Genomic DNA, 22426 nt, shown 5'->3' with positions numbered 1-22426 from the left:
TATTTGCCTTATAACTAGAAATTTGTACCTTTAATCAACATCTTCCCATTTTCCCCATCCCAGGTCTTGGTAATTACCACTCTATTCTGTTTCTTTGGCTTTTTAAGGTTTCACATAGAAATGATATTACACAGTGTTTGTATTTCTCTACCTGATTTATTTCACTTACCATAATGCTCTCAAGTTTTATCCATGTTGTTGTAAATGGCAATTGCCTTCTTTCTCATGGCTAAATAATATTCTATTATATATGTGCCACATCTTCTTTATTCATTCACCCTGAATGAATGAAACAACTTTAGGTTGTTTCCATATTTTGGCTATTGTGAATAATCCTGTAATGAACATGGAAGTGCAGGTACCTCTTAAAGATCCTCTTTTTATTTCCTTTGGCTATATACTCAGAAATAGGATTGTTGGATAATATAGTAGCTTTATTTTTTAATTTTTTAAAAGGGTCTCCTTTTCTCCAGATTCTTGCCAATACTTCTTATGTCTTGCGTTTTTTTATGATAACCACATTAATCGGTATAAGGTGATATTTCATTCTCATTTTGATTTGCATTCTCCTGATGGTTAATGGTGTTGAGAACCTTTTCATGTACCTGTTGGCCATTTGTATGTCTTCTTTGGAAAAAATGTCTATTCAGGTCCTTTGCCATTTAAAAAAAAATGATTATTTTGTTGCTGTTGTTGAGTTCATTCTATATTTTGGATATTAGCCTCTTATCAGATATGTGATTTGCAAATATTTTCTCTTATTTTGTAGGCTCCTTTTTTTTTTTTTTGCTATGCAGGAACTTTTAAATTTGATGTAGTCCCACTTATTTGTTTTTGCTTTTTAGCTTGTGCTTTTGGTACCATATTAAAAATAATCATTGTCAGGACAAACGCCAAAAGACTTTTCCCCTCTGTTTTGATATGTTGTGTTTCATTTTCATTTGATTCAGGATATATTTAGATTTTTCCTTTTATTTCTTCTTTGAGCTGTTGTTTACTCAAAAGTGTGTTGTTTAACTTCCCCATAGCTGTATATTTCCCAGATGTCTTCCTGTTATTGGTTTCTAGTTTCATACCATTGTGGTTGGAAAACTTACTTGGTATGATTTCAACCTTACAACTTCTAAGACTTGTGACTTATCAATATGATCTCTCTTGGTGGATGTTCTGCATGACTTTGAAAAGAATGTAAGTTCTATTGGATAAAATGTTCTATATTTATATCTGTTTGGCTCAATTGGCCTAAAGTATAGTCCAAGTCCAATGTTTCTCTGTTGATTTTCTGTCTGGATGACTTATCCATTGTTAAAAGTGTGGTATTAAGTTCACAATGTTACTATACTGTTATCTATTTCCCCCTTCAGATTTCTTAGAATTTGCTTAATATATTTAGGTGTTCTGATGCTGGGGTATATATATTTACAATTGTTATACTTTCTTGATGAACTGAGTGCTTTGTCATCATATCAATACAATGAGCTTGTCTCTTATTGCTATTTTAGGCTTAAAGTTTATTTTGTCTGATATAAGTATGGCTATTCTTGCTCTTTAGGGCTGCACTTGAGTGAAATATCTTTTTCTATCCCCTTACTTTAAGTCTTTGTGTGCCCTTAAAACTGAAGTGAATTTCCTGTAGGCAGCATGCAATTGTCTTTGTTTTGATCCATCTAGCCACACTTATGTCTTTTGATTTAAGAATTTTAGTTTGTTTACATTTAAAGTAATTATTAACAGCTCAAAACTTACTAATCTCATCATATTAATTGCTTTCTGATTGTTTTATAGTTTCCTTGTTCCTTTATTTCTCTCTTGCTGTGTTCCTTTCTGGATTGGTGATTTCCATAGTGGTATGTACTTTGATTTCCTTCTCTTTATCTTTTTAAAAAAATTAATTAATTTATTTTAATTGAAGGATAATTACAATATTGTAGCGGTTTATCTCTTTTTTTTAATCCATTTTAAAATCTTCTTTTACATACAGTAAATTCTTATTTTATCAAAGTATTACATAAAGCCTCTTACAAATAGTAGTCTATTTTATGCTGATGACAACTGAACTTCAATCACATACAGGGACCACAGTAGGCAGCAGTAGTGGCTGGAGCCAGTGGTGTGCTACAGATGCCTCTGTGGTGATAGGGAGTGGTTGCTAATACGCATGCAGTGGTGGGAACCAGAGCGTGCAGAAATGGCCCAGGCCAACTGTGGACAGACTGACAGATGTAGGGACCCTGGCTGTCAGTAAGCAGTACCATGGCTACTGGCTTTCACTGTGGGTTTATGGCATGAAGACCAATGAGAAGGCCAAGCTAAGGGCATGCAAGTGCACAGGTGGAGTTGCTGGCTGATGATGGGCACAGTGATGCTGACCAGAGACAGAAGATAGGGCTTGATTCAGACCCCAGAACAGCTCGGGGACCCTAGCTGTTGACATGGTCTCTCATGGCTCTACAGTCTCTCCCAAGGCAGGCACATGGCAGTGCAATCTGGTGATAGGTGTCAGGCCAGTGGTGTACAAGAGCACAGATGTGGGGGCCAGGCTGGGGTACATGGACCATGCAGAAGGTCAGTTATGGGGTTCTAAGCTGGTGTCTTCCATTCTCAGAGATTCAGAGGACTGGGTTGGCTGCCAGTGTGGTTTCTGGGCTCCAGGAGGGGCAGTAGGGAGAGAGCAGGAAGGGCCTTAGGTGACTGGCACCAGCGAACACAAATACCTGTGCTGTAAATGCTGCTAAGATCTACAGGAGGTCTACAGCAGCTCGTCTGGCCATTGGTTTTTTTCCCAGTGGTAAATGACGCTGGGTTTGTCTGCAAAGCAGGCCACTGTGAACTATGATTGCTCCCTCTGTGGGCTGCTACTGGCAGCCTCTGCTTTTCTTCCTGTTCCTAGCCGTCTCTATATGTCTCAGCATTAACGGTCTGGGTGGAGTAAGACGGAAGTGGGACCTTTGTGCCCAGCCCCAAAAGCTGGAGAAGCTGGTTGCTCACTGTGCTTTCCTGGTGAGGGGAAATTTTTACTGGGGAGGTAAAATTTGGCCCTAAGCCAGCTTGAGAGATGGGGAAAAGCAGGCAAAACAAAACTGTCTTCCTTCTCCTTTTTTGTTCCACTGTGTTTGCCAGTTTCTTAAACAGACTCCAGAGCTCCCCCAGAGCTGTTTTTATTTGTGACTAGCTGCTGGATTTTTAGTTTTGTGGGAGGGAGGCTGGGGTGTCCTAGGCTGCCTTTTTGGTGAAATCACTTCTACACTGATTTTTTAAAAAGCCACAAGTCTTTTGATTTCTTTCTGTAACTTTTGGAAAATATTCACACTTCAACAAGTTGACTTTTTACATGCTCGTAAAAGGAAAGCAAGAAGCCTACCAAACAATCTACCACTTTTTGAGAATAAATCTACTCTTTGTAATTCCTATAAGAGAGCTTCTAGCCAAAAATATTCACTTCAGAATTTCCAGAATAGATTGCTCACTTTAAAAATGCTCATTTCAGTTTATCTCGTCTGTTTTGTATATATTTATCTTATAGCTTAAGATAATCAGCTCAAAATAGATTCAGATGATCAAACATTCAGAACAAATAAATGAAATTGGTGTTCTAGAAGTAGTATGGCCTTTCAAATGCTTTGAATAAGCTGGTCCTTCTCTGACTCTGGGATTGCAAACTTCTAAATCCAAGCAGAGGAGCTGGAATATCAGAAGCCATTCCAGAGAATTTTGCAAAAAGAGAAGAAACTGAGAGATTTCTTACTAAGATTTCTCTTTTATTCTTGAATTTTCAGTTTGACTTCCTTCTATGAAATCAAGACACTGAGTTGTCGTACTCCCTTAGATAATAATTCTCAAGAAGCTTTTTTTGTGTGTGTATGGTGTGGAATGAAATTGTACTACAAGCAAATTTGACTTGGCAAAGCCTGTAAGAGGCGCAGCATAGCATTTGTTTCACTTGAGTTTCTACTTCTCTTTGAAATATGTGAATACAAACATTTAAACATCAGAGGACTTCCCTGGTGGTCCAGTGGTTAAGAACCTGCCTTGCAATGCAGGGCATGCAGGTTTGATCCTTGGTCAGTCAACTAAGATCTCACATGCTCCGAGACAAGCAAGCCCGGACACCACAACTACTGAAGCAGGCACAGTTGAGTCCACACATCACAAAGAAAGACCCACATGATGCAACAAAGATCCTGTGTGCCACAACTAAGACCCGATGCAGCCAAATAGATAAATACATTCAAAGAAAAGTTTAAACATCAGGCCAAAGCATTTTGAAAACTTTCCTCTTTCAAAGATAAAGTATTAGGTAAGGAAACATTGAAAGAAAAGTAATGACAAACCTAGGCAGTGTATTAAAAAGCAGCAACACTACTTTGTCCAGGAAGGTACGTATAGTCACAACTATGGTTTTTCCAGTAGTCATATACAGATGTGAGAATTGGACAATAAAAAAAGCTGAGAACCAAAGAATTGATGCTTTCGAACTGTGGTCCTAGAGAAGACTCTTGAGAGTCCCTTGGACTGCAAGAAGATCAAACCAGTCACTCCTAAAGGAAATCAACCCTGAATATTCATTGGAAGGACTGATGATAAAGCTGAAGGTCCAATATTTTGGCCACTTGATGGGAAGAGCTGACTCATTGGAAAAGACTTTGATGCAGGGGTAGATTGAAGGCAGGAGGAGAAAGGGATGTCAGAGGATGAGATGGTTGGATGGCATCACCAACTCAAGGGACACGAGTTAGAGCAAGCTCTGGGAGATGGTGAAGGACAAGGAATCCTGGTGTGCTGCAGTCCATGGGGTTGCAAAGAGCTGGACATGACTGAGTGACTGAACAATAACAAGGAAACACTGTGAGCATGCACAGCTGTGCTTGACTCTTTGCAACTCCATGGACTGTAGCTGGCCAGGCTCCTCTGCCCATTGAATTTTTTAGGCAAGAATACTGGACTGAGGTGTCATTTTCTACTGTATGGGATCTTCCCAACCCAGGGATGAAACCCACATCTCCTGCATTGGTAGGCAGATTCTTTTACCACTGAGCCACTTAGGAAGCCCTATTGCCTCTCTTAAAACAAAGCACAGAACCTCTTTGGCCAGATGTTAGGAATCAAAGTGTAAAGAGATGTTTATCTGATTCTAAGTGCCTGACCCTGTCTTCCTGAGTTTCCCTTACTGGGCCCTTCTCATGCTGACTCCCACCAGTGCTGTCAAGCTGGCTTTCTCAGTTCATGGAACTTCCTTTTATGTTAGATCTCTACATGGAAAACCCCTTTCTTTGTGTTTTCCTTAATATAATTGAGATCTACTGACACATTTTTAAAAGTTATCAAATAGAACAAAGAAAAAATACACATAGGAAATAATGTTCCAAAAACACATTAGTTCACAAAGTTTTATTTAACTCCATAGACACCCTTGCTTGAACTTCTTACTTCCTACGCTAGGTCTGTCTCTAGGTGAAGGCTGGGTATCACCTGTGACCTCTAGGATTCTTCCTGGGGCACTTTGACCTTGCATTGTCAAACCGAAGAGACAGACTCCCAGTCAGTAGTCCACAAAATTATTTTCCACTCATTTACAGTTCTCTGTTTGAGAAATGGGTGGACCCAACGGGCACCAAAAGAGATTAGAGCTTTATATAGACCCACCCCATACAGCCACTAAACTCCATATGATCACACTTACAGCAACAACATACTTCAAAACTCCATATGATAGATAGCCATAATCATGCAGCTTAATCATTTATTAAACTCCACCTTATTCCAGGCAGTATGCTGGGTGCTTTACCTGCTATTCTACTTAAGGCAAGAACTACATGATATTTGAAGTATTAGTTCTTAAATACTTATAATAAGAAGGTCTTATTTTACCTGCAAAGAGTTTTCACTCATTTTTTTAGAACAAAAAGTTAGAAAAATTTTGTGTGTGTGCACAGTGTACATAACATAAAATTTACTAATGTAACCATTTTTAAGGGTAAAGTTCAGTTGCATTAGTACAGTCACACTATTGTGAAGCTATCACCTCTATCCATCTCCAGAATGTTTTTATCGTCCCAAACTGAAGCTTTGTACCAATTAAACAGCAACTCACCATTTCATCCAGTCCCTGGAGATGCCATTTCCTTTCTGTCTCTATGAACCCGATTAATCTAGATACCTTGTATAAGTGGAATCATATCATTTTTGTCCTTTTGTGACTGCCTTATTTCACTTAGCAGAGTGTCTTCAAGTTTCACCCGTGTTGTGACATGTGTCAGCATGCTACAGCACCAAGTAGCATGTTTCACCACTCTAAAACATCCCCTGTATTTCACCTATTGAAACCACGCACCTTCCCCACAGAAAGCCCCTGGCAAACACCCATCTTTTTACTTTGTTTATTTTTCCTCTTCCAGAATGCCAAGAAAATAGAAATAATACAGTATTATTTCAGATTGGCTTCTTTCACTTGGCAACATGGATGTAAAATGCATCCATGTCCTTGTGTGGCTCATTCTTTCTATCACTGAATAGTATTGTATCAAATGGATTCATCAGCTTATTTATGCGCTTGCCTATTAAAGCTTTGTTGTTTGTTTCCATTTCTGGCAAGTATAGATAAAACTGCTATAAACATTCTTGCTCAAGTTTTTTTTTTTAGACACAGGTTTTCAATCAGTTGGGTGAAAACCTCAGAGTGTGATGGCTGGTTAATATGGTAAGACTATGTTTAGCCTTGTAAGCCACTAGCAAACTGTAATCCAAAGTGCTGTATCATTTTGCATTCCCACCAGCAATGAATGAGAGTTCCTCCTGTCCCATATCTTTGCCAGTGTTTTGAGTTTTAGCCATTCTAAGAGGTGTATAGTGGTATTCATGATTGTTTTAATTTGCAATGGATGGCATCACTGACTCAATAGACATGAGTTTGAGCAAACTCTGGGAGATGGCGAAGGACAGGGAAGCCTGGTGTGCTGCTGTCCATGATGTCACAAAAAGTCAGACATGACTTAGCAACTGAACAACAACAGTAATGACAATGACAAGGATATATCATGTGGAGCATCTTTTTGTATGGTTATTTGTCATCTGTATATCTTCTATATTAGAATGTCTGTTCAGATTTTTTTTTTTTTGCCCATTTTTTGAATTGGGTTACTTGTTTTCTTATTGGTGAGTTTTAAGAGTTCTTAGTATATTTGGGATATAAGTCATAAAAGCCTCATGAAAGTCACTCAGTTGTGTCCAACTCTTTGCCACCCCAAGGACTATACACACCATGGAATTCTCCAGGTTAGAATACTGGAGTGGGTAGCTTTTCCCTTCTCCAGGGGATCTTCCCAACCCAGGGACTGAACCCAGGTCTCCCGCATTATAGGTGGACTTTTTACCAGCTAAGCCACAAGGGAAGCCCTAAAAAGCCTTGTAATTGATCTCTAATTAATTCAAATCTAGATATAGTGGGCAACTACAATTTAAGAATTCATGGTGCAAGTTTTTTAGAATAAAGAGATGAAACAGAGCTCTTTTTCATAATGGGCTTATGATAAAGAGGACAAAAGAGGAATAAGAAAAAATAGAAATAGCTCTTTAAGGGAGAATATACTACTATCACATAATAATGTAGTCAAAAAATTATACTAGAGTTTACAGGAAAACAAGAGGGCTAAAGGGAGTTTGATAATCTAGTATCAATAGGAAGAGATGCTAAGACAGAGGAATAAAAAACAACTATTTTGAAGGTGGTAGAAATAGGAAAAAAATAAAGCTTAAAGGCTCGTACTTCAGAGCTGAAAGAGAAAGAAGTGTGTTGTGATCAGAGGAAAACTGGGACTTTATCATTTGAATGGTTTCCTGCTTTTCTATATGAATGACAAATAAATGTCATTTGGAAAGTAAAAACACACATTAATCATAAAATAATTATGCAGTTGAATTTAATTAAGTATAATGATACTGGAACACCTAACAGAAAACTTACTAAGACACAAAGCAGTATAGTTGAAGTTTCAAAGAGTTCAACCCCAGCTGGGCCAGGTTTCCTCTCAGCATAGGCACTGAGAATTTTCTTTGAGCAGGATTGTTGCAATTTTAGACTGTGACTGGAAAGTACCTTTTTCCTCCCTCAAATTCCCCAGCTACTCCCTTATGCCTGAAATTCTTTAGTCAGGATAACTGCCCCTACCCCATTAGACAATTGGATTAAAATGCCAAAAACAGTATTTCTGTCACCCAACCAGACATAAACTTTTACAGAAAGATGTGTGTGACTGAGATCAGGCCTCCTTTTTCTTTGGAGGAAAAGTATTTTGATAAAAGGAACGTGCTAGAAGGAAAATGGAGAGATTTGGAGAAGACGGTTTGAAGAGGAAGGCAAAGTCCCGTCCTCACAGCTCTTAAACATCCTTGACTATTAAGTTCTGTGGCCACCTACTGCCTTGGTTTCATTGTAATGCTTCATGTTTTCATGTAAGAACATATGGCTAGTTATCTATAGACCTATATAGTATCAGACAAAGTCATCAGAATTTCAAAAGGCAAACACACTTTACCCATTACTTATCCTGTGTAAAACAAGAGGTAAGCAGATAGAATACACAGGTGTGGCTTTACATTATATTTTATACTGACTAAACTTACAGGAAATAGGTTCCTTAAGTAATGATGTCTTCCTTTAGGGTAATTCCCAGTATAGAGTTCTGGGAAATATTGCTCTTGTAGAAGTCACTTAGTTTTCTCTATGATCCTGCAACAGGGGCAAATAATTGATATTCCTAAAAGTTCATTTCTGGTGCTTTTAGCTGTCTCTCTTTTCCATACATTCCATTGCTATTAAGGTAGAGAATCTTACTTTTATAGGACCCTAGAAGGAAGTGGAAACCTTCTGTGGAAATATCTAAACATTTTTATATACTGCTTTTTCATCTGTGTTTTTAAAGAGAACACCAAATAGTTTATGTTCTTTGATGTTAAGACAGTTTTGTTGCATGATCAAGATGGCAAAATGATTATGAAAAACTGAGGAAAATCATGAGATGTGAGTCAGACAGTAGGAAAAGATCATTGTGTACCAGGATGCCAGACTTGCTATAGGAACTCCCATTTTTGTGTATTCCTTTATTTATTTTCCACTTTACAGTTTTCTATTGTTTTAAAAAAATACAGAATTATTTTTTAAAACAGATACATGTACATCTGTACAATTTTGGGGCCATTCCTCTGTGCATTCTGGTGGTAAGACTATCCATCTGATTATTCAGAAGAGTCAATTGCATTTGCCATATCTGAAAGAGACAGTAAAGATCTTTATTAGTACTCCCAGCCCCCAGGACATCTAATCTCACATTAGGTATGGCTATGCCCCTCATGTATCTTTTGCGTTTTTGAGAATGGATTGAGAATAGAGGTTGTGGGGGTGGTTTTGTTTATGCTGATAGTTGCCATAACGACCAACAATAACACATAGGGTCACGTCTCTGCTGCTGAATACTTAGATATCCTTGAGGAAATTCTCAACCTCAAAAGAAAATGGTTTCAGGAAGAATAGAAAGGACAGAATACACTGTAGCATACACCAATAGAAGTTACAAAACTCACTTTTCCACTAGAAAGAACCAGCCTCCAAAGCTTCTAAGCCATTGAATAAAGCACACAAAGGGCTTGTTATCTACAGATGCAATAGAGAGTTTTCCTGTTTGTGCAATTTATAAATGACTGAGGCTTCCACCCCTTTCTCTGACTTTGAATTTTTTCTCCCATTCACCTTGCATTGATTCACTCTACTTTAATTTTGGAAGAGTCTGTGATGCAGATGACCAATTGAAGGGGCATAAGTCATTAGCATAAATTAGCTTGTCAGGTAGCCCCCAAAGTGTACCTGAGCCATCTTCTTAAATTATGTATTATGGGTTGAAAGCCTTTAGTGATCCCCAGTAACAGGTCAATGAAGTGGGCTAGGTTTACAGTTTGAGTCAACCTTCTAAGATGGTTCAGGCTTCCCTGGTGGCTCAGCCCGTAAAGAATCTGCCTGCAATGAGGGAGACCTGGGTTTGATCCCTGGGTTGGGAAGATTCCATGGAGAAGGGAACGGCTACCCGCTCTAGTATTTTGGCCGGGAGAATTCCACGGACTCTATAATCCATGAGGTCACAAAGAATTGGACACGACTGAACGACTTGCACCTTCACTTTCTAAGATGGTTCAGTTTCTAGTCTTTCCCATATTAGCTGGTCTACCACTAAGTTGTGCTTTCAACTTGGTGAGGCCAAATACATGGAAACTGAGAATGTACTACTAATTCTTCAGTTTCTGTTGTCCTGTGGCTCACAGATTCCTGCCTTCCTAGCAGAAGGGAGACACCTCATGAGAGGCTAAGAAAACATCATGGAGGAAGTGACATTTAAAGGGAATCTCAAGGGGTAAGTAGGAGTTTGTGATGTGAGTGCATTGATGATAGAAGGGATCAATAGTGTCATGGGAGAACGTACAACATCTTAGGAACTGTTAAAAAATTTTTTTGGTGTGGCTAGGGTATTAGCAGAGACAGTGGAGAAAACTAAGAGAAGAAGGTTCAGATTTTGAAGGACTTTGTATGCTAAGCTGTGGGTTTTCAAACTTTTTTTTTTTCTGCCTTAACTAATAGATGATGCTTAAATATATAAGATACACTCATGAATAAAAGAAAAGTTATCTATGAGCTCTAGTACTTTGACTATATATTCTCCTAGTTCTCTTCCAGTTAAGGTAGTATTTTATTGTTGTTCAGTCACTAAGTTGTATTTGACTCTTTACGACCCATGCACACCAGGCTCCCTTCTCATTCACTATCTCCTGGAGTTTGCTCAAATTCATGTCCATTGAGTTGGTGATGTTATCTAACCATCTCATCTTCTGCTGGCCTCTTCTCCTTTTACCTTCTATCTTTCCCAGCATCAGGGTCTTCTTCAATGACTCGGCATTTTGCATCAGGTGGCCCAAGTATTGTAGTTTCAGCTTCAGCATCAACCTTCCAATGAATATTCAAGATTAATTTCCTTTAGGATTGACTAGTTTGATATCCTTGTTGTCCAAAGGACTCTCAAGAGTCTTTTCCAGTACCACTTCAAAAGCATTAGTTTTTCTGCACTCAGACTTCTTTATGGTAGTATATTAGAATGCAAATAAGGGAGTTAGTTTTTTAATAAAATTATCATCTTGACATCTATTTTTTGATATATTTTTAATTCAAAAGTAAAAGGGCAAAAAGAGAGAAAACTAGATATTTTATCAGTATTAGATATTTTATCGGTAACAAATTACTCTGCCTCATCTCACCACTGATCACAGTTGACAGCTTGATCTAATTTGTAGGGTAGAAAGCTGTTTAATCTTGTGGGTTTTGATACAAGGTTTTAAAAAGTAAGTAAGATGATCACATTTAGTTCTTTAATTTTAACTGGTGATGGTAGTCAGCTGTACTCAAGGAAGGAGAGTTGATTGCAAGAAAATCATGTGTAGAAAACTGTAGAAATATTGGGGGAGGGATGATAGAATCCTGAATGGCAGTGGAAGTGGAAATATGCAGGTGAGAAGATTTAAAAAGAATACGTTGGTGTTTGTTTCTTCTGAGAGGTCAATAAAAACTAAATGAGAGAGATTAAAAGGAAATGTCTTGGTTCCCTTTTAAGACTATTGGTAATGCTAACCATAGCAATTTTAATAAAGACAAGTCATATTGTCATAAAATTAGGAGCAAATGAAAGAGAAATTAATAGAGAAAAAAACATTTATAAATCTGGTTATGAGGGAAGGAGCAAGACTGGCTGATGACCAAAGGGAGTTGTAAGGTCAAAAGGAGTTTTGGTAAAGATGGAACTTTGAATAGATTTATGTGAGAAAAGCAAGGAGTAAATAAATTGGAGAAATAAGATAACTGATGAAGTAAAGTCCCAGAGAACTTAAAGAACAGGATTCAAGTTAATAATTACCCACGTGGATGGTGTTTCAGATACCAAAGCCCTGCTATGACAGGAAATAAAGTAAGGGTAGAGGCTGGTATAGCTAGATGAGAGATGAGAAAATTGCAGTTAATTGTATGGTCTCTTGAGGTAAAAATGAAGATCATTTGCTGAAAATGAGAGGGAGGAGTCATGGTAGATAGGGTGCTTAATGGTTGCTATTGCCTTTATTCACTTTCCTTCTGATACCCAGACCTTGATTTCCCTCCAAGAAACCACTTCAACCCCCCTCCAACCCCCATTCTCAGTCCATGTACTTTATGAAAGTTGAAGCCACTCTAGGCATGTGACTCAGGCCTGGTCAATCAGAATTCACATTCTTCTGCACAAAATGATTGACTCAGGGACATATTTGAATCTTAATGGAACAAAAAGGGAAATTTTGCTGGGAAATACACTGGATGAAATTAAGAAGATAGAGGAACTGAAATCACCTGGCCATCAACTTGTAAGTACATGGAACCCAAGAATGGAGCCAGCACCAGGAAGGTGGGGCCAAGAAACCAGGCTTGGTGACTGATAGTGGTTGGGTCCTGGGTTCAGCTAGACCTGATACTAACTCTTAACTGAAATATTTAGTTAAATAGCATATAAATTCCCTTTGCTCAGGAAGTTAGTTTGGTTGATTACAGATAAATTATAACTGAGTAGGAAAGCTAGAAACAGTGATTATAGGGGGTGAGTAAAAGAGATCTCAAGGGGAAGAAGAAATTATTCCCAGGCAGAAACAAGGCACCAGTTCATTATGCCTGATATTATCTTTAAATTTTCCATAAATTTCCAAAGTAAAAAAAAAAAAAAAGATCTTAACAGCAGTTCTCAGGAAGACTTGGGTTTCTAAATCTCCTCTTAAGAAACAATGTAATCTACAACAATATCAGATTTGCTGAGCTTCCCATTTCACTTTATACTTGTAAATGAAGGTGTTTCATTGTTTATTTAAACATTAAAAAATAAATAAACAAAAAAAAATAAATAAATAAACATTATGAGACATATTATGGTTTTCACGTATGAGATCAAGAAGCCCACAGAATTTGCCTTGGCAGTTAGTTATGGTCATACTACAAAGTGTGATGGTTCTGGCTTACCCCACTTCTAATATCAATTCCCACATCTGTCTTCTTTTCTCCCTCCTTCCCACAAATGTACTTTGATTGCTCACATAAGGGCTAGCCATTTGATCAAGGACAATGGATAAAATGAAAGCCAAGCAGACACAGTCTTTCAAGACACTTTGGGACTTGGGACACAGTCATGAGACTTACAGTTTGTCAGTCAGCAAGCTAGTAATGCTGCTGAGTCCCTTTAGTAGTGTCCGACTCTGTTCATCCCCATAGACGGCAGCCCACCAGGCCCTGCCATCCTTGGGATTCTCCAGGCAAGAACACTGGAGTCAGTTGCCATTTCCTCCTCCAATGCATGAAAGTGAAAAGTGAAAGTGAAGCCACTCAGTCGTATCCACTCTTAGCGACCCATTGGACTGCAGCCTGCCAGGCTCCTCTGTCCATGGGATTTTCCAGGCAAGAGTACTGGAGTGGGTTGCCATTGCCTTCTCCAAGCTAGTAATAAAGCCCCCACCCCCTCACCCCAAAAAGATTGCAGCCATGAAATTAAAAGACGCTTACTCCTTGAAAGGAAAGTTATGACCAACCTAGACAGCATATTAAAAAGCAGAGACATTATTTTGTCAACAAAAGTCAATCTAGTCAAGGCTATAGTTTTTCCTGTATTCATGTATGGATGTGAGATTTGGACTATAAAGAAAGCTGAGAGCTGAAGAATTGATGCTTTTGAATTGTGGTGTTGGAGAAGACTCTTGAGAGTCCCTTGAACTGCAAGATCCCAAAGGAGTCCATCCCAAAGGAGATCAGTCCTGGCTGTTCATTGGAAGGACTGATGTTGAAGCTGAAACTCCAATACTTTGGCCACTTCATGCGAAGGGCTGACTCATTTGAAAAGACCCTGATGCTGGGAAAGATCGAGTGCAGGAGGAGAAGGGGACGACAGAGGATGAGATGATTGGCTGGCATCACTGACTCAATGGACATGAGTTTGGGTGAACTCTGGGAGTTGGCGATCGACAGGGAGGCCTGGCGTGCTGTAGTTCCTTGGGTCACAAAGAGTCGGACACCACTGAGCAACTGAACTGAACTGAAGCTAGTAATAACACACACAACATATTGCAACCGTTAAAGTATTGTAAGGAAAATGCATCTTCTTCTGCATGTACAAGAAACAAAAGTTTATAAGACAATACTTACCCTTACCATGTGCAACCCACCCTGACATTTTTGTTCCCATTCTATTTCCTTTTTTAAAAAAATGCTGATTGTAATTTCCTATGTTTACTTCATAACCTACTACCATGGGGAGATTTGGCTTAGTCAGAAAAGTTAGAGAAGCCTTCCCTAAGGAAATGATGATTGAGCTGAGGTCAACAGATGAGTAAGAGTTTGTTAGGTTAAAGAAGGGGAAAAAAGAGTCATCAGAGGATTCAGCAAGTGCAAAACCAAGGGGCAAGAGGAAGTGGATGTGTACTTGGGACTGAGGAAAGCCAGTGTTTGGTTGCAGTGCCTTGTGAAGGGGGTAGGAGGTAGGGAACTGATGCCTTATGATGTGGAAAGACAGATGGCCAACACCAGAAAGGATCTTTCAAGCCATGCTATGGACTGTTGCCTTCAAGAACAATATGATGGCACTGAAGACTTATTCTTTGAAAATATTGTATGAGCTAACTGTGCAAAAAATGAGTAGAACACTTATGGTGAGGGAAAACCATAGCTTACATTTGAGTAGATGGCAGTTTATATGGAAAGAAGTATCTTTTTAGCATTAAAAAGTAATTCCTAATGTAACATAAACAGATGCTTATAGTTCTAATTCCCAAACACCTAGGAAAGTTTATTGATAATGTAGATTCCTGGGTTCTACTCGAAAAAATCTTGATTTGATGAGTTTTTGTTAGGACTCTGGTATGCGTATATATTTTAAAGTCCCATGGAAATTTTGATGTGCAGTGAAGGTATATTAATAGAACTATTAAAGGAGTGCCTCTCTTCTTTATTCTATACTCATTTCCATGAGTGACCCAATCCAGTTCTTTAACTGTAAATGCTATCCTGTGATAAATACTCCCAAATTTATGTAAACCATGGCATCTGGTCCCATCACTTCACGGGAAATAGATGGGGAAACAGTGGAAACAGTGTCAGGCTTTATTTTGGGGGCTCCAAAATCACTGCAGATGGTGATTGCAGCCATGAAATTAAAAGACGCTTACTCCTTGGAAGGAAAGTTATGACCAACCTAGATAGCATATTCAAAAGCAGAGACATTACTTTGCCAACAAAGGTCCATCTGGTCAAGGCTATGGTTTTTCCTGTGGTCATGTATGGATGTGAGAGTTGGACTGTGAAGAAGGCTGAGCACCGAAGAATTGATTCTTTTTAACTGTGGTGCTGAAGAAGACTCTTGAGAGTCCTTTGGACTGCAAGGAGATCCAACCAGTCCATTCTGAAGGAGATCAGCCCTGGGATTTGTTTGGAAGGAATGATGCTAAAGTTGAAACTCCAGCACTTTGGCCACCTCATGGGAAGAGTTGACTCATTGGAAAAGACTGTGATGCTGGGAGGGACTGGGGACAGGAGGAGAAGGGGATGACAGAGGTTGAGATGGCTGGATGGCATCACCGACTCAATGGATGTGAGTTTGAGTGAACTCTGGGTGTTGGTGATGGACAGGGAGGACTGGCATGCTGTGATTCATGGCATCGCAAAGAGTCAGACACGACTGAGCTACTGAACTGAACTGAACTGAAGCCAAACTTCTCTGTTGAACTAGATATGACTATATGCAGCTGTTCAATACTTTACATCTTTACCTGGGTGATCAAATTGGAATTTCTAACCTTAGAAAGATCAACATAAAACTTTAAATCCCAAGCCACTTCCCATCTAGTCTTCTCCCTGAGTTTCCCTGTCTCTGTGATGGTAACTCCATGCTTCCACTTGATCAAGCTAATCTCAGAGCCATCCTTAGTACATCATGTACTTCTTGCCACACAGTCAATTCACTAGCAAGTCCTGTCAGCTCTACCTTTCAAAGACACCTTTACCTAATGACTTTTCACCAGCTTCAAGGCTTCCACTACAAATGGAAGCATCATTATCTTGTGCCTGAACTGTTGTAAAATCCTATGCACTGGGCTCCTTTCATCTTTGTTTGTTCTAGTTCACACTGTGCATGGCAAACCCTGAAAAAGACAAGTAATTTAACTCTTCTGTTAAAAAATCTTTCAAATGCCTTCATAATTCAGCTAGAGTAAATTTAAAGTTCTCATACCCTACAAGGCACAAACCTTTCAACCTCACCATCTCAAACTGCTTTTACTAGTAATTACAGCCATACTGATCCTTAAATATGTCATAGAACTCCTGTCTTAGGATCTTTGCTCCTGATAGTCTCTCTGCCTGGAGTACTATTTCTCCTAAAACTAGCAAAATTTGTCTGTCACTTCTTTCAGTGTTTTGCTGAAATATAGTTATGATAGAGTCCTTCTTAAATCACTCTATATAATTTGTATATATATACATTGTGTATATATATATATAAACTTGTCGATTGTGTATATATATTTTTACATTAATATATTAATATATATGTATGTATGCTGCTGCTGCTAAGTCGCTTCAGTCGTGTCCGACTCTGTGCGACCCCATAGACGGCAGCCCATCAGGCTCCCCCGTCCCAGGGATCCTCCAGGCAAGAACACTGGAGTGGGTTGCCATTTCCTTCTCCAATGCAGGAAAGAGAAAAGTAAAAGCGAAGTCGCTCAGTCGTGTCCGACTCTTCTCGACCCCATGGACTGCAGCCCACCAGGCTCCTCCGTCTATGGGATTTTCCAGGCAAGAGTACTGTAGTGGGGTGCCATCGCCTTATACATATATATAATTTGTCAACTGTCACTCTCAATAGTGACTGTTCTTTGAGAGGGAAACTTTGGCCTATTACTGTATCTTCAGTAATAGGAGAATTTCTTGGTAGAATCTCAATAAATATTTGAGGAATGAATGAATGGCATAGAAAAAGAAGAGACAGTGAGACAGACATGGAGGAGTGGATGGGGATAGGTTTCGAGAGCATGAAATGTTCACAGTGGCCTCTCTGGCACACCTGCCTGCCATTGGAAATGGTCAGGTCCCATCCTCCTTGGCAGGCAAGGTTGTGTATATGCAAACTGAACCTTAGGAGAGACAAGGAAGACTATCAGGCAATGTTAACCTGTATTGACTCTGCTGTCAGACAGTCTGATCCTGAACTCCAGTTCTACCGCATTCCTGTGTGACTTTAGTCAATTCACCCAACCTCTTCAAATCTGTATACAGTCAGTCAGTCAGTTTAGTCACTCAGTCGTGTCCAACTCTGTGCAACCCCATGAATTGCAGCACGCCAGGCCTCCCTGTCCATTACCAACTCCTGGAGATTACTCAAACTCATGTCCATCGAGTCGGTGATGTCATCCAACCATCTCATCCTTTGTCATCCCCTTCTTTCTCCTCCTGCCCCCAATCCCTCCCAGCATCAGAGTCTTTTCCAATGAGTCAACTCTTTGCATGAGGTAGCCAAAGGATTGGAGTTTCAGCTTTAGCATCAATCCTTCCAATGAACACCCAGGACTAATCTCCTTTAGGACAGACTGGTTGGACCTCCTTGCAGTCCAAGGGACTCTCAAGAGTCTTCAACACCACAGTTCAAAAGCATCAATTCTTCGGCTCAGCTTTCTTCACAGTCCAACTTTCACATCCATACATGACCACTGGAAAAACCATAGCCTTGACTAGATGGAAATTTGTTGGCAAAGTAATGTCTCTGCTTTTGAATATGCTATCTAGGTTGGTCATAACTTTTCCTTCAAGGAGTAAGTGTGTTTTAATTTCACGGCTGCAATCACCATCTGCAGTGATTTTGGAGCCCCCAAAAAATAAAGTCTGACACTCACCCCTAAAGGAACTACATGAATTCTTGAGGAGAGGATTAAATGAAGATAATTCATACATTGTATTGGCACAAAGAAGTTATTATCAAATGCTAACTATTGTTCATATAGTAAGAGTAGAATGGGGCTAGTGAGTGGTGGGATAATGAAGAAAGAGCAAAGAGGAGGATCAGAAGATCCAAGACGCTGGGCTTACTCTGCAGCAGATATTTAGATAACAAAAGTCTTTCTCACCTGTTAAAATGCTTATTTAGAGTAAGAGGTTTTGAACAGAACACCAGTTGTGACAATCTCACTAGTGTTGACCTAGTGAGAACTTTAGATTTCATGAATAGAGGTAAGGAAGGCACAATCAGGTCAAATGTCAGATGGAAAGAGGAAGGTAGTTGAGAAAAACAAAAAAACTGATTTGGCAGAGGATTTAGTGCGTCATGTTACACCACATCCTGTTATTTTTGTAGGCTGTTAACCAGTATCATGTATCCCAGCAGCACAAGGATAGTTAAGACTAATTTTACTCGACATCAGCAACCATTGCCAGGAACAAGCACCTTCTGCTTTAGTCGATATGGCCATCAAATGATCTAGAAAAATACAAGCAAGGAATCTCTTTATAACCAGCATTCAGAGAAATGATAGATGAATTATAGCATCATGTAGATATAGAATTTTATTTCTACATTCAATCACAATAATAGATAAAAAATTCTGTAAGATGTTTTTATATACTAACTCTGCTCTGTCTATCTTTTCTCATTTCCCCAATATACTATGCACCTTTAATAGATTTGTAAAACTCCTAATTTGGAGTAGGAAATGGCAACCCACTCCAGTGTTCTTTCCTTGAAAATTATATGAATGGGAGAACCTGACAGGTTACACTCCATGGGGTTACAAAGAATCGGACATGACTAAGAGACTGAACATGCAAATCTCCTATTAGCTCATATCCAGTGGTATCATTTAAGGTTTCCGTGATTCAAAAGAATGCTTAAATAGATTTGGAGCCAATTCATAATTTTAATATGTATCAAAACATTAAATGCTAAAATATATATCACAGGTATCAGTATGATCAAAGCAATCAGATTGGTGAAAACTCTCTCAGAAATGACTGATCACAGACACAGAAATGTGCAATTAGGCATTAATGTTGTTTTTAACTGGGGCTCTATGATTTGGCACTGCAACATCTCATACTACAAAGTCAACAGATAGGTCATTCTTACCTCTCTCACTAAGTGTCAGGAGTTTTCTACAAACCCAAATACTGGATATGTTGATGAGTAACAAATGAATCCTTAAGTCAGACATTGAAGCCAAAAATACTCATTGTTGGACATGGACATGAAACATTTTTTTCATTGTAAAATTCAACATTTAAATCACATCAGCTACGGGACTGCAGGGAAATGTCTCCCCTCTGAAGATGGCTGGAATGAAGTTCATGGAAAGTCGCCCTCTAAGCATGTCCACCATAGAGGAAGAGGGCTTTTACCACCCCGTCTTGACATGGGCCGCTGTAGTTTACATGAAAGAGCCATCAACCAACAGGCACTGGGCCAGGATGAAATCTGGTACCAGCCTTAGAGCTAAGTGGACCAGCACCTCAGGTAGGTCTTGCTGAGATAAGAAGGGACAAAGAAAGAAGTGAATAAGGCTGTCTTAATGATAAATTCTGGTGCTTTTTGACTCCTTATACAAGGTAAACTGTTGGCCTAGACATTGAGGAAGAACAAGACAAAAGGCTAGCATGAAACACACTGCCACAGCACATTATCTTTATACCGTGCTGTTCTGAATCCTGATAAATCAAATATAATGAGGGCAACTTAACTGCCTGGAGACAAACACACCTGAAAATGGTTTAGGGGTGAAGGATGATGTAAATTCATCAGTCATTTCTAGGGAATAGCAGATTTTATAACTTAATAGGATCTAACATGCCAAATGTCTACCTAACTTATTATAGCCTTGATGCTTATGTTTAAGATTTTCAACATTGGGTATTACAGGGGCTCACATGATGTCTCAGGCATAAGAGAGGAGTTGCATCTCCCCATCTCAGATATACTGTCTGTTGGTAGCATTAGTGGGAGCATCCTTCCCATGGCTGCCACACTGTGACATAAGAGGTTCTATGAACTGAGAGAAGCAAAAGGTCATATTGACCCTTCGTATATCTGCTGGTCTTCACAGTACCAACTACAGATGATGGGGCAGCTCTTAAACCACCTTTCTTCCTGCATCAGAGCCTTTAGAGGAATATATATTTGAAAGATAAGGAGACTAGGTTTTGTGGGAACTGTCCAACATGTCAGGGGAGGAAGATCCCTAGGCTAACCTGTAAGTCAGGACCAGTGATCACCAAATTTTAAAAACAAACCCAAAAGAGGAAATTTTTCTCTACCTAGAAGCCTCAGCTTTTTCTTAGCTTTTAGGTAGGCTTCTATGAAGTTTGGGCTATAGTTCAGGCTCAGTAATTGGATAGGTCTTAATGTTCATGGCAGAATTGCTGAAGTATCAAAACCTGTACTTTTGGTTACAGAATTATATCTTTCAGATAGGGGCTCAATCTTCCCTGGTAGCCTAGACAGCAAAGTGTCTGACTGTAATGTGAGAGACCTGGGTTCAATCCCTGGGTCGGGAGGATCCCCTGGAGAAGAAAATGGCAACCCACTCCAATACTCTTGCCTGGAAAATTCTATGGATGGAGGAGACTGGTAGGCTACAGACCATGGGGTCACAAAGAGTCGGACACGACTGAGCAACTTCACTGGTTCAATCATCTTAGAGAAATACAGGCAGAATAATAAAATGAGAAGGACACTGATGCAAATCTGTTGAAAATGTCTTCCTATAGAAGTTGTTCAGTGACCGAAGATTTTCTGGCGTACTGCTGTCCATGAGGTTGCAGAGTCGGACATGACTGAGTGACTGAACTGAACTGATAGATGTTTTTCAGTGACCAAAGATTATCAATACCTCTGAGACTCTGGCCTGTGTATTAAAGATTATTGAATGGATATTTAGAATTTGGAGAAGGGAAGGAAAGAAAATGGAAGAGAAAGAAAGTGAACAAAAGAAAGGATATGGATATTTAATTCTTAAAATACCCACCAAATGTCAGGGAGAAATAGAAACCTCTTAGGAGTGGATACTGAAAGAGCTGTTTCTGAGGATAATGGAGAGAGGAGCAACAAAGCAGATTCTGGTAGATAAAGTTCACTAAGAAAATATGAGATCAGATGCTAGAAGCAGCTAAGTGCTTCTGTGGAGACATACATGAATTGAGAATGTGAGTGACCATCCCATCACTCTGTTCTTTGGTGGGAGTAATTAGAAATTGGGAGAAGCAAGAGAGGGAAGTAGTATTATACCCTTAAAATAGGAACTAAAGAAGACCACAAAATCAGTCCTGGGATCTCAGCTCATATCTTGGTTATAGGTTCTCAGGTCATGACAGTGTGTTGAAGGCATGCCTTCCACATTAAAAGCTTTGAGGGTTGTGGGTAGCCAGGATTCCTTCCCTAAGTGAAGTCTACATATACTCAGTCCTTGAAAGACCAAAATCCAGTGGCATACTTGTGTCTCTGCTAACTCCACAAAGGAACTTAGTTATCTATCTAAGGAACCACTGTTTAGAACTAAGAACATGGCCTCTCAGAAACAGTTAGAAAGGTGCCATAGGGATAGAAAAGCTTTAGTCTCCTAATGACAAACTAGACTCTGAACTACTTAAGTCTTTTCTCTAACTGATATGCCTCTATCAGTTAAAAAGCAAACAGAAGGACCTTTCCTGATTTTGCTCCTCCTATCATTAAAATTATGAGAGAACAGTCTTGCTTCTCATACAAAGATAGCGATCAAAAATGTTTGTATAATAAATGCATTAATAAATTAGCAACAATAGACCTTTGTGGTTTGAGTTCTGGTGTTTTTCAACGGAGGGTACATTATAGAGAAACTGTAATTCTTTGAAGAAATTGTAGAATTGTAACATTAATGGAAGAGATGGCCATGGGTATCTCATTGCAAGGGCATTCAACGTGAACTGTAATGACAATCTTCTCTAAGGTCCTGATACCATATCACCAGAGTAGTCTGAGGAAAAATTAATCACATTGGCTGCTAGAAGTTAGAGGTGAGAAGGGAAAGGTATTAATAATTCTATCTTGAGTATCTTTATAGAAGGCCCCTCAAATTGAGTCTAAACAGTTTTTAATTAAGGAAGCTTCTTTACCTGTGGATCCCATGGATGGAGGAGCCTAGTGGGCTACAGTCCATGGGGTCTCGAAAAGTCAGACATGACTGAGCGGCTTCACTTTCACTTTTCACTTTCATGCACTGGAGGAGGAAATGGCAACCCGCTCCAGTGTTCTTGCCTGGAGAATCCCAGGGACAGGGGAGCCTGGTGGGCTGCCGTCTGTGGGGTCGCATAGAGTCAGACACG

This window comes from Bison bison, unplaced genomic scaffold, assembly GCF_000754665.1.
Source record: "Bison bison bison isolate TAMUID 2011002044 unplaced genomic scaffold, Bison_UMD1.0 scf7180017864092, whole genome shotgun sequence".
Classification (NCBI taxonomy): domain Eukaryota; kingdom Metazoa; phylum Chordata; class Mammalia; order Artiodactyla; family Bovidae; genus Bison; species Bison bison.
Note: the sequence above shows the minus strand (reverse complement) of the source record.